Below are 12,974 nucleotides of genomic sequence, written 5' to 3'. Positions count from 1 at the left end.
AAGTGTGTCACATTCATATTTCATTGTTTCAACAAAAATCAAATCACTTGCAACAGTAAATACAACTAGTATTTGTTTTCAATTTACAGGTTAAAAACAGTTGTATAATTCATAAATTTGTAATACAATTTCATAGATCATGTGATCCGTAAAACCACATGTTCTCATCAACATTACATCTTGTGTCTTACAATGTAATGCTAAACAAGTCTTGTGCCATATTTACCCCCCCAACTCTTTTACTGAGATGACCTCACAGTTTAGACATTGGCTCCAGCAAAGAGATTGAAGCTGATGGTCATAAGTGTTGCCTCCGGAAACAGAAACAACTCCTTGATGGGAGTCAAGAACAGAGTACAGCACTGAGAGTGGAAAGACTTCACATGGCCAGGACAGAAGTCCATCTTGACCCCCTTTCACCCCTTTTTGAAATAAGTGGAAGTGTTTTTACCTGGATGCGACTACAGGGGGCAGCAGACGACCACTGAGTAGGAAGGGGGCTCATTCCCTTCATCATTTTTCAGAAACTGAAGTGGACATCAGGTTTAGCACTTGACTCTACAGGTGGATGATTTCATACCTGCCTGGCACTTTTTCCAGCATCTTTGCAGGTGCCTTCATTGGCATCCACAGAATACACTCCCAGCCCTCAGTTAAAAACGAGTACAATTTTGAACTAAAAGTAACCAGGGTTACAAGGACAATTGTAGTCATTTGGCTGATCTGTTGTGCAAATCTGAACTATGGAAAGATCGGTGTCAGTCATACGTGCTCAGCTCTCATGTGTGTTTAGACTCGCTTCCTTTGCAGCGGTGTCACAGTAACTCACACACACTTGTCCCAAGCAGAGTCATGGCAAACTGCAGCCCAACCCAGCAACACAGGGCGCAAGGCTGGAGGGGGAGGGGACACACCCAGGACAGGATGCCAGTCCATCACATGGTACCCCAAGCAGGACTCAAACTCTAGACACAGCAGGCACCAGCTGAACCCACTGCACCACCCTCTTGGTTAACCACAGAAGTAGAAAGTTTAACTGCTAATTAAAACCAAAAACGTGAACAACCAGGTGAACCGCCCCTATCGTGACTTTTTTGTAAAAGTGGGCGGAGCCAACAGGTGATAATGATCTGCCCTCCCGATTGCGATCAAGTGCCATTTTCAATTTTATAGAAAAAACATTAAAACACATTAAACATATTCAAACACAAATGTACAACTATCACACGTTTACACCACTTCACTCAGTTTCAGTGAAACCGGGACCTGAACGGGACTCGGATTCCTATCAGCAGATCAATACTTTTAGAAAAAAATCCTAGAAAACAAAGAAATGGATGTTTTATTAAACATATGAAATTTTGCACTGCTTAAGGGAGCGGGCTGTTCAGCTTCATTTCCCAAAGCACTGTTTGCAAACTTTTCACGATAAAGAGCAGATTATGAAACATATTTTTAAACACCTGTTGGCTTTACAAACTTGTTCATTTAAATGCTCACCCCCCTCACTCCTCTTACATTTATTTAGCTGACATTTTTCCGCAATACACCTTGCAATAGTAAGGTATTTACGGTAATTTACCTATTACTTATAGAGCTGGACAATTTTTACTGGGACAGTTCATGGTGAGTTTTTTTTCTCAAGGGTATCACTGCAAGAGATGGGATTCGAACCTGAGTTTTTCGATAAATCTAAAAACTTCTGACACAAAATACACTCTGGAGTCTTTTTTGAACTTATCAGTCAGAGATAATAAAACAAAGGCCATTATCTTAATTCCTGCCATATGTATGTATGTATGGTAGGGAAGGTATACAGATGTGTGCGGTGTTATAAACAATTATATGTTATTAGACCAGCTGAGCTCGGGGCATTGGTTGGAAACCAGCATCAAAATGACAGAATGAATTTCAGAGACTACTGTATATTGAATGTTGACATTTCAGTTTGTTATATATTATGCCCCTAGTGAGCTCACATTCCTGTCTGCTACTGTATATATAGTATTTGACAGATGTGTGAAACTGTACATTTCAGCTGACCAGCACCAAGTAAAATGATGCATGTATTGATTTCTGTGAAAATAACCTATCACCAGCTGGACACTGCCACTGACAAAATGGCAGTAATTTTTACCGTGTTTACTGTTACGCTGTTGAGTTGATGTTATTGTGAAAATCATCACAAATATCATAAAACGTTTAAATTAAATTTACATTTATATTTGTTCAGATCCTTCATTAAGAGCCTCAATCCCATCTTTGAATTTCCTCTCAGTGTTGGTAAAAGCTGCCTGCCCCTAACCTCCCTGAATTTTTGTGGGATAGTTCATCTAAATTGGCTTTTGCAACTTTTGCAGTCTCCTTGCCATCTGGGTGGCAGATTTTTGTTTTTTCCCAGCAGGTTGAGAAGTTAACAGCAACATCAAGTCGCTGATGTCGCTTCCACTCATGGACTACAAAGATCTGATTTGATAGTGTCAGACTTCAGTCCACTGCTTAAACAACAGCCTTAAAGGACAATTTATATAAAGATATATAAATTGGCAAAAAACACAATGACACATGTTAAGCACAGAACATTTAAATACTCTAACAACAACAATAGCAATAATAATAATAATAATAATAATAATAATGATAGGGATTTGCTCTATGTCTTGCACAGGCCATGAATAACAATATGGTACATCACAGAAATGGTTGGCTCATGAACACACGCTGCAGCACATTAAAAAACATTGAATTTCATCAGATTCATCCCATATTCAAAAACTTGTGCGTAAGTGTGTGAGAGTCTGTGTGACAAGGCAGTGCATTAGGTTGAATTTGTGGCTTTATATTTCCCCCTAACTGTTGATTTTTGCCTTGTGGTTCAGTTGAAATGGTAATTAACATACGTGTGTGAATCAGTGCTCTGCAATCTGTTCAGCAGCACAGGGAAAATTGCCCTCTTGTGCCGACATATTGTGTTTGGGATGAAATTTTTTTAGGGTTTGTTCGCCAGATGCTCATGTAGATTTTTACATTGTTTTCATGACAGCCTTCTCCAAGCACAGTTTGATAGAGGCCATTGTTGCTACAAAAATTTGAATCATCAACTAAATTTTCTTTATCCAAAATGACAGTCCTTTTTTTGAATGGTTAGTAAAGAAGTGTGAAGCACAAAAAAAGGAAATCACTGCTTTATCATCCATTTTTTTCTTCACTGTTTTTAGAACTGGATATTTTTCCTTTACAAAATATGCTTTTAATAAAATCTGTTGGCTGGCATGGAGGCACAGCAAGTAGTGCTCCTGTTTCACAGTGCCTGGGTGGTGTGAGAGGACATGGGTTTGATCCCCACTCAGTCTGTGTGGGTTTCCTCCGGGTGCTCTGGTTTCCTCCCACAGTCCAAAGACATGCTGTTCAGGTTCCTCCTTAGTGTGTGAGTGACACAGAGTGTGTGTGTGTGTGTGTTCCACTGATGTATGGATGAGTGACCCATTGTAAGTAGTGTATCTAGCAGTGTAAGTCACCTTGGTGAATAAGGTGTGTGGCTGATAACACTACGTAGTATCCATTGTAAGTTGCTTTGGAGAAAAGCATCTGCTAAATGAATAAATTTAATGTTTAAATGGGCAGCATCTAAGAAAACAATGTCAAAAATAGACTAATTTCCAGTTGTACATGGCAACAGGTAATTCTCCACCTAAGCCAGTTGCTACAGATCACAAAATTGCCATGCGAGGCAACTGGCTGGAGGAGCAGTGTGTAACTCAGCAAAGGCACCTAGGGATTTTTTTTTTTAGGGGGCTTCTGAGGCATCAGCTAACTGAGCAAGCAAAACCTGGCTAAGCTACTTTCGAACACAAAAATATACAGTTAAGTTTCAAAACATACAGGAAAACAGTACATAAACTCTTACAGTGCTATGAAAGAGTATTTGTCCCCATTCAATTACTCTTTCAAACCAGCGATTGCCCATTCCATCAGCTTCCATGCCAAAGATGTGACATCAGGACCACGCTGGTGTCTGTTTTTCTCTGCCAAGCTCCATTCATACAATACTAGAACGGACAAAAAAATCTGATCAGATTTAATGCTGCAAACTGGAAGCGGCAAATACCTTTTTCACTGGACTGTATAGTGCGGTTTGTGATTTTTCATTCATATTTAATGTGAAAAACTGTAGTAAACTGTTTATTTTTTTTTGCGCATTTCAAAGTCTTATTTATATTTCATGTACCATTCACTTGTTACACGGCTAAACAATTGCCACTGATGTGAACAGTTTCGAAGGCAAGACATACAAATGAAACAAACAGTAATCTCCTTTAAATTCACTGTTTGTAATCTCCACCTTCATTTCAGTGACTGTTATTAACTGAGGGATGCAGGCACAGCTGACTGAGCTACAGAATGATTCTGTGATTACATTGAAAATTATGGGCTGGAAGTTTAACTAAGACCCAGTTTTACTTAATATTTATAGCAACATGGTAAGTAGTACAGAACTGTAACCCTAAAGGGATCTTGATATTTTATTTGCTCATAGATGCATTCCAAAGACATTGAATCAACACATGTGATTGCTGTCAACAGTTGGTTCTCCTTGGTTTTGATTGTTCACTCAGCTATGTAAAGTAAGATTTTCCAAGTAAACAGATGCACAACATTGTCCCAGCTTTCTCCGTGAAGTTCTTAGGTGTGCACAAAATGTACTAATAGTATCTTGCGGTAGATGAAGAAAGACAGCACACTATATGAATGAAGCTCATGCTTATCATCGGTTAACTTTTCGTAAGGAGTTCAAAGCACTTGGTGCCCTCCCAGGCATTTCCACACATCCAAAATTCCCTGAACGCAGTTTCCTCTCTTGCTCTTCCTGCTGACCCAGATATTCACAACACAGTGATTTTAAGAATCCAAGTGTTGCACATCCTTTGTCTTCCATGACAGAATCAGATCTTGATGGAAAAACTCCAAAATGGTCCAATCCAGAGGATGTCTGCCAGGCATCAGTGACACATCCAGCAATTCAAAACAGAAAGCAAAATCACTCACTGACTTCCATTTAGTACTTGTCCTGATTAGGGCAGTCGGGAGCTTATCCCAGAAACACTGGCCACAAGGCTGAGAAGGTACACGTTGGATGGGACACCTGAAAAAAATGTCTCTGTAGTGTAAGCGGAAACCAGAGCGCAGGTAAACTCACACAGACTAAACTAGATTCGAAACCATGCCACAGTCCAGGTGCTCTGAGGTGGCAGTGCTACTCACTCCTCCACCATGCCACCAAAAGCAAAGCCTTCTACATTTAATCTGTCCAAAACTGGATGGGCAGATTGAATTAGAGCAGATCAACCTAAAGCACTTAAGCAAACATGCTCTACAGTAGAAAAGGATTTCCACTGTTGAATATACACTGCTCATTTGTACAGACAGCGCAAATTGTGAAACATCTTCTTCGTAATCAATGCAATGTCTACAGCTGGTTGTCCCAAGGAGGGTCACGGCAAGCCGGAGCCTACCTGGCAACGCTGGGCACAAGGCCGAAGGGGGAGGGGACACCCCCTGGACGGGATGCCAGTCCACCGGAAGGTGGCCCAAGATGGGCTCAAGCCCCAAACCTACCACACAGCAGGCACAGGCCAAACCCACAGTGCCACCCTCTTTTTTATAAGCTTGATGTGGTATTGAAGGAAACATGATATAGAGAGTGTTGAAGCACATATTTCCTTTCCACTCCCTTGATGCCCACTGACACCAAATCAGATTTTGGAAGGTGAAGTGGCATAGTTCCTTATCAATCCTTAATCTGAGACAAGCAAAGAAGATTTTCTAAAAAACGACCACACTTCTCTTCTTCACACCCTTTTGGTGTCCCCCTACACCTTATGAGAAGGCTGATGGAGTGCTAAATCGGCTCCAATAGCTGTTTTATGGAAAAAGAAACAACAGCTGGGATTACTAACAGGTAGATCTGTTGGACTTTTTGTTCTTCAAGAGGCCAAGTAAACACACACACACACACACACACACTTTTTGAACTGCTTGTCCCATACAGGGTCACAGGGAACCGGAGCCTACCCGGCAACACAGGGCATAAGGCCAGAGGGCACACACCCAGGACGGGACGCCAGTCCGCCGCAAGGCACCCCAAGCGGGACCCAAACCCCAGACCCACCAGAGAGGAGGACCTGGTCCAACCCACTGCGCCACCACACCCCCTTCTGAACCCCTTGTCCCATACGGGGTTGCAGGGAACCGGAGCCTACCCAGAAACACAGGGCGTAAGGCCGGAGGGGGAGGGGACACACCCAGGACGGGACGCCAGTCCATCGCAAGGCACCCCAAGTGGGACTCAAACCCCAGACTCACCGGAGTTCAGGACCCGGTCCAACCCACTGCGCCCCCTCGCCCCCTGCGCTAAGTAAGCATCTATGTGATATACCCAAAGAGTCAACTTTTAAGAGTTAGAATAAATTGCTGCAATACAACTCTGGATAATACAATATTTTCTTTCAGTTAGAATTTGAAATACAAGCCATCCTTATTGCGACATGTCAACTAGTTGATGTATGAACCATGAACCATGTACTAAGAAATGTCATCAGATTTTCCATATTTTTCAAAGTTTTTTAAATTGGAAGTAAATAGGAAGGACTAATAAATCATTAAAAAAAATTTAATAATTAAATACACATACAATAGGTATTAAATGGAGACTAAATATATGTTTTCTAACACTGACCATTGCTTGTTGGCGTGGCGGGTTCAGCTGCTGCCTGCTGTGTGGTGGGTTTGGGGTTTGAGCCCTGCTTGGGGTGCCTTGTGATGGACTGTTGTCCTGTCCTGGGTGCGTCCCCTCCCCCTTCAGCCCTGTGTTGCTGGTGAGGCCCCGGCCAGCCGCTACCCCATTTGGGACAAGCAGTTGTTGATGGACAGTGGATGTTGTTTGTTGTGGTATTGGTTTAAATCCAGCACAAAACTGAATTAAATTTTTCACACTGCATAATTTGAGTTTTTTTTTTCCTTTTAATTGAAATTGGTGCCTGTCCAAGGTCTTCTCCTAACCTGCCCTACCCCAGTCCAGAGCCTTGCATCCAAAGATTCCAGAATAGGCTCTGGACCACTGTGCACCTGACCAGGACAATTGGTTAGTGAAACTGAGTGTGTGAGAAAATTATTCTAGGAATATAAGGGAATCAAAGCCAAAAAAGACTTGAAATGGATTTCTAAGCAATGTTCAATTTTCTTTTTACTCCAAAAAGCATCATTATCATCTTCCTCTGCCTGCTCTGTTTCTCCAAAAGCCAAAACTGTGACCAGGGAAAAACAACATTACACTGGAAGTCAGAGATGAAAACAATTTTACTCCAACTCTGGCAGTGAGTCTAGTACAAGCAGATCATCAAAGGAGAAAGATGTTAGGAGCAGAAGTGTCTGACATTCTGACTACATTTCCTTTCTGTGTCAAAACACAGCCCCAACTCAAACCATGGAAAAAATCAGACACTCTCTCTTGTTTACATCTGATGATTCACTGCCAAGTTTTTGAAACCTTCACAAGTTCTAATGAATGAATGACCCAATTAATCTCTTACTCACACTCCCTTGCATTTGTATAGAACATACCTGTACATACATACAACGTCTAGTGACTATTTTTGTATATTAGGTACTTTATATTTTTCTATATTTTTTTATCCTTCATTCACATTCTATCTTCTCATCTGGGGGGTGCGGTGGGTTGGACCGCAGTCCTGCTCTCCGGTGGGTCTGGGGTTCGAGTCCCGCTTGGGGTGCCTTGCGACGGACTGGCGTCCCGTCCTGGGTGTGTCCCCTCCCCCTCCGGCCTTACGCCCTGTGTTACCAGGTTAGGCTCCGGTTCCCCGTGACCCCGTACGGGACAAGCAGTTCTGAAAGTGTGTGTGTGTGTGTGTGTATATATGTGTATCTTGTCATTCTGTCTGTGCTGTGGAAGTCTCTGTCACCAAATCAAATTCCTTGTATGTGTGAACATACTTGGCAATAAAGCTTGTTCTGATTCTGAATGAATGAATGAATTAAAAACATGATTAACCCAAGAAGGAAGTTCACTTTGGTTGCAATGCTATACAAAATACATATGCACACAACAGGTATGTACTGTACATACATGCAAACAACCAAACATAGAACTGAATCAAAAAAGAAAAATAAATAACTTAGCAGTACAGTTGACCCTCCCAAATCACGGCTTTGATTTTTTACGGGTTGGCAACAAACGATTAAATTGGAATTTTTTGTTGCTTTGTGACCTTGTGCGGGAAATCACGTAGCACTGCAGATCATGAGCGTAGCAGATGACTAGTAAACGTAAAAAAAGTAATAAATGCATGAAAGCTATGTATAATATTAATGTATTTTATCGTTTAATACCATAAATATACACAATTTTTTTCAATTTTTTAAAATTAAATTTTGTAAAAAGTTCACCTTTGTAAAAAAAACTGTGGATAGGAACAGCACAGTATTGTAGATTGTTAATTACAGGTATTTTGACATAAACTGGATTTTTAATGTTTGTTGTGAAATTTTTTCTCATATTTACAAAAAAAAAATTCTCATGTTCTTACTCACATTTTTACTTAACACTGACCTTAATATATGACCAAATACTCATCCCAAATAGCCTTAAAAACATCCTAAAACTAGTTAAATTTAAAAAATTTCCTGGGGGGGTCCGCTGTGACCTCTCCAGGTAGAGGTGCTTGCTTCACTTTGCTAGGCTCACATGCTCTCTTTGCTCGCCTAGGGGCTTTGACAATTTTATGTGGTTTTTCCACATTTGGAGCTGAGCTCCCCCTAATCCCAGTGATGCGGGAGGGTCAACTGAATATATATTTTGTGAATGTCCATTAAAGGATCATCCCAGGTAAATAATACAACAATGTTGCCGAATTCTTTATCTGAAAGATGAAAATGAAGAGTATGAAGGAGAAGGCTCACCACTTGATTCACCACCAAAACATAACTGTTAACATAATACATGTCCCCTTCCTCTGTAATCAGGATATTATTATTAATTTTCTTTTATAATTTAAATTTAATTTTATTATTTTATTAGAAAATTAATGGGGGGGGGGTGCGGTGGCGCAGTGGGTTGGACCACAGTCCTGCTCTCCGGTGGGTCTGGGGTTCGAGTCCCGCTTGGGGTGCCTTGTGACGGGCTGGCGTCCCATCCTGGGTGTGTCCCCTCCCCCTCCAGCCCTACACCCTGTGTTGCCGGGTAGACTCCGGTTCCCCGCGACCCCGTACGGGACAAGCGGTTCTGAAAATGTGTGTGTGTGTGTGTGTGTGTGTATAAAATTAATAATTTTTAGTATGTAGCAACACCTCTTAGTTGCAGTTCAATGTGTAACATTGTGAATCCATGTATGATAATGCTTAAAGAATTAAATTTGGCAAACTAAACTCCTTAATTTTTCTTCTTTTAGAAAATGGGTTTCCATTGTCTGTGAGTTTTACCTGTGGCAGGTAGGATAGGATAAAGTAGGATAATTGTTACAGAATTCAGGTAGCAGGTAGGATAACTGATACAGTATAAAAACTGCCAGTTGTCACTTGACTAATGGTAAAAATAGCGAGTGTATGTTTACAAAAAAAGAGCAAGGGCATTAAAAAAAGGTACAAAACATGACGTTGGATGATTCAACATGGAGCGGCCCTGCCAAATGCTCATTTTTCCTGACATATTTGCATTGTCGGTAGTTTCTGCAGAACGTGGGCAAATAACAAAGGTAAAGGTTTATTTTATAAAAGTCTTTAAAAAACCCAGATGGGCAGGCATCTCCTTAACTCTTTGAAAGAGTAAAAAAAGAAAAGAGACAAAAAAAAATTTAAATTATTTTAAGTTTGTGACTTTGTGAACCGTGTACTGTGTTAGACTAACAAAGGAGCTAACTTTAACTAAAGGAACTAAATATAACAAGGAGACAGATTTGGGGCACTTTGATAAAAAAATCCACCAACGCCACTACTGTCAGAATGCTTCATTAGCAAATGTATACCTTCATAGTGCAAATTAATTTTATTATTATGTAATTATTAACTAGCACTGAGCTGTTGCTTTTGTCCATTACAATTTACAATCCATACATCATTTCACCCATCCATACAACAGAGCAGTATCTCTTTCTCTCTCTCTCTCTCTCTCACACACACACACACACGCACACACACACACACACACACACACACACACACACACACACACACACACCATTATAGGCAATTTTAGAGTCAGAAATTCACCTGAAACATGTGTTTGGGAGAAAAACCAACAGCGTCTGGAGGAAACCCACGCAAATACCCCTAGAACATACAAATTCCACACAGATTGAGCTGGATTCACACCTATTAACCTTTTGCACATTGTAGCTTCTACAAGGAACTGGCAGCAATAAGCCAGTATTTGAGCTAATGCTGTACACATAATTGTGGAAGTTGCAGAGAGAAACCATACACACAAAACCCATGCACCCTTGGAACTCCACTTATGAACACAATTGGAACAAGAAAGCTGTTCATAAGTCCAGTGTTGCTTTTATCATGTTGCATATAAACTGAATAATACACCTGGCCACTGCTCCTTTAACAGGTTAGGTTCCCTAAAAATATCACAAAAACTCTAATAAATAAAAACAATACTTTATAACACTATCATCAATTGTCAAAACTGTTTGTCCACTGCAGTGTTGTGATTTCTGCATCCCCTTCTGGAAACAGGACATGTGAGCGATACACCGACCAACTTGATATCAGTATATTGTAGCGTAACGCTTTTATTACTTTTTAATCAGCTTCAAAATCTATCTTAAAATTAAAACTAATTTAAAAGTTCTGAAAAAATCTGCCGCCTACAAATGGCACCATTGTGTTTATTGTCGGCCAAAAAAATGGCTGCAGGTGTAAACGCGGTTTATTTTTGCTTCAGACAGATAGAAATTTTAGAAAATAGAATGTCAGGGCGAAGAAAATGCGCACAGGAGTATTTCAGATTCAGTAAGTATTTCAGATTCACTGCACTTACAGGTTCAGAGACTGTCCAAAAAACTGAATTTAGGTAAAGGAGCCTTAGTATTAGGATTTATCCTCAGTAGCAAATGCCAAGATTAATATTGGAAACTTTCACCTCCCAGCGCAAGTTGTCTGAATCAATCTAAGTCCAAGTGAGTGCCGAACAAACTAACCTGACATGCTTTAAATCTTCATCTGTCTTCAGAGGATTCTCTTGTCCAAGTCTGTGATGCAGTAGCTGAGCTGAAAATGAAATGAGAGAAAATTTAATTTACAAGTAAATGAGCCACTGATGGCTTTAAAGGTCACTCAAAACTGCTCTCAAGTTTCTTATACCTCAATTTTCCATTGTATCGTGGTAATTCTCATTTACTGTTGTTTGTGGTTGAAACAATTTGGATATCTTGGCAGCCAGTGAATGTGCATTGGAGCAGTATGTGTGGCCCATTGTGATACACATTTGCAGAGCCCAAAGCAATGTGTAGAGGGAGTGCTGACATGCCAGTGAGGAACGCAATGTCCTTCTGGGTCAATGGAGAAGCCAGTGCAAATTGCTTGAGCACTGTTAGAAAATCTGTGGAACATGGGCACAGGACAGTCTGGACTTTGGGTCTCCTCCTGGCTGTATAGATCTGCAAGCTCCAGTGAAGGACCACACTTCCAATCTCATCTGATTGACATGCTCCTCAGAAAATGTAAACAAGTGGTAGTGTAATGGTTAGAGTAACTGCCTTTAAACCTGAAGGTTGTAGGTTTGAGCCTCACCTCTAGCTGTAGTACCCTTGAGCAATGTACTTGACCTGAGTTGCTCCAGTAAAATTACCTGGCTGTATAAATGGGTAAATAATTGTAATCATAAGTCATGTTGGAGAAAAGTGTCATGTAAAATGAGCCTTTTTCACTCTAGGAGGTTCATGGAGAAATATCCATTAATTGGCTCTTGTGGCCCACTCTGCATCAATGTGTTGTATCCCGTTCATCAAAACACTGCGCTGGAGTTCATGGAACACAAATCATTGAATGCTAGGAAAATAAATTGTTCCTCTACTATGTCATCATTGTTAAAATGCAAACCCTAAAAAATCAGGATTTAAATCGGTGGGCTTTTAAATGGAGTTTCACTGAAAATCAGGCAGGTTGCTTACGAGGATTTTTTATCTTGTTTCTGTAATTTTGTTGAGGCATTAACTGTTTATATTTCACTACATTGACATTCAAATTTACCCTCAAACATAATGTGTAATATTATTCTTTTCGTGTTATTAATATTGACCCTCATATGCTTGTACAGACATTTCTCTGATCTCGATTGCTTTAATGGAAAGGAAACAAGATAGATTTGAGATTAAAGGTCGTTAGAAACATGCATGCTCATATAATAAAGACTTATTCAGGAATATACTTTTAATTGCTCTGCTTTGAGAATCTCTGCTCCAAAGAATGGGACATTTTCTCTCCTTATACACAGATCCAGTTTAATGGTGTATACAGGAACTAATTTCCCGCATTTGATGAACTGCACCCTGAAAAAATAATTTGAACACTGAATATTTAAAGGTGCTTTGTTGCCTAACCATGTGTTTAATTGGAAATGATATTATTGGGTCTGTTTGGAGTGTCAGTGGGTGGACCTACTGAAGTGACCGTGGGGGACACTAAGTGACTTGCAAGTGCTCAAATCACACCCCGTGACACACCATGGCCAGTGTGTCATGTAATAACATTACCTCTCCACCTACAAAGTACCTTTCAAGTCAATTAAATTAATTTGGTTTTGGAGCGTGTTCAGAAAATGAAATTTCATCATCTTCGATGCATTATGTTTTTCATCTGACATCTGCACCCATGGACGTCACACCATGTATCACAGAAGAATACAAATCTTAAAGTAATGAATCTTTACAATTAACATTGCAGATTTTTGTTAA

The sequence above is a fragment of the Scleropages formosus genome, chromosome 7 (genome assembly GCF_900964775.1).
Source record: "Scleropages formosus chromosome 7, fSclFor1.1, whole genome shotgun sequence".
NCBI lineage: Eukaryota > Metazoa > Chordata > Actinopteri > Osteoglossiformes > Osteoglossidae > Scleropages > Scleropages formosus.
The sequence above is the reverse complement of the archived record's forward strand: the minus strand, read 5'-3'. Positions refer to the sequence as shown.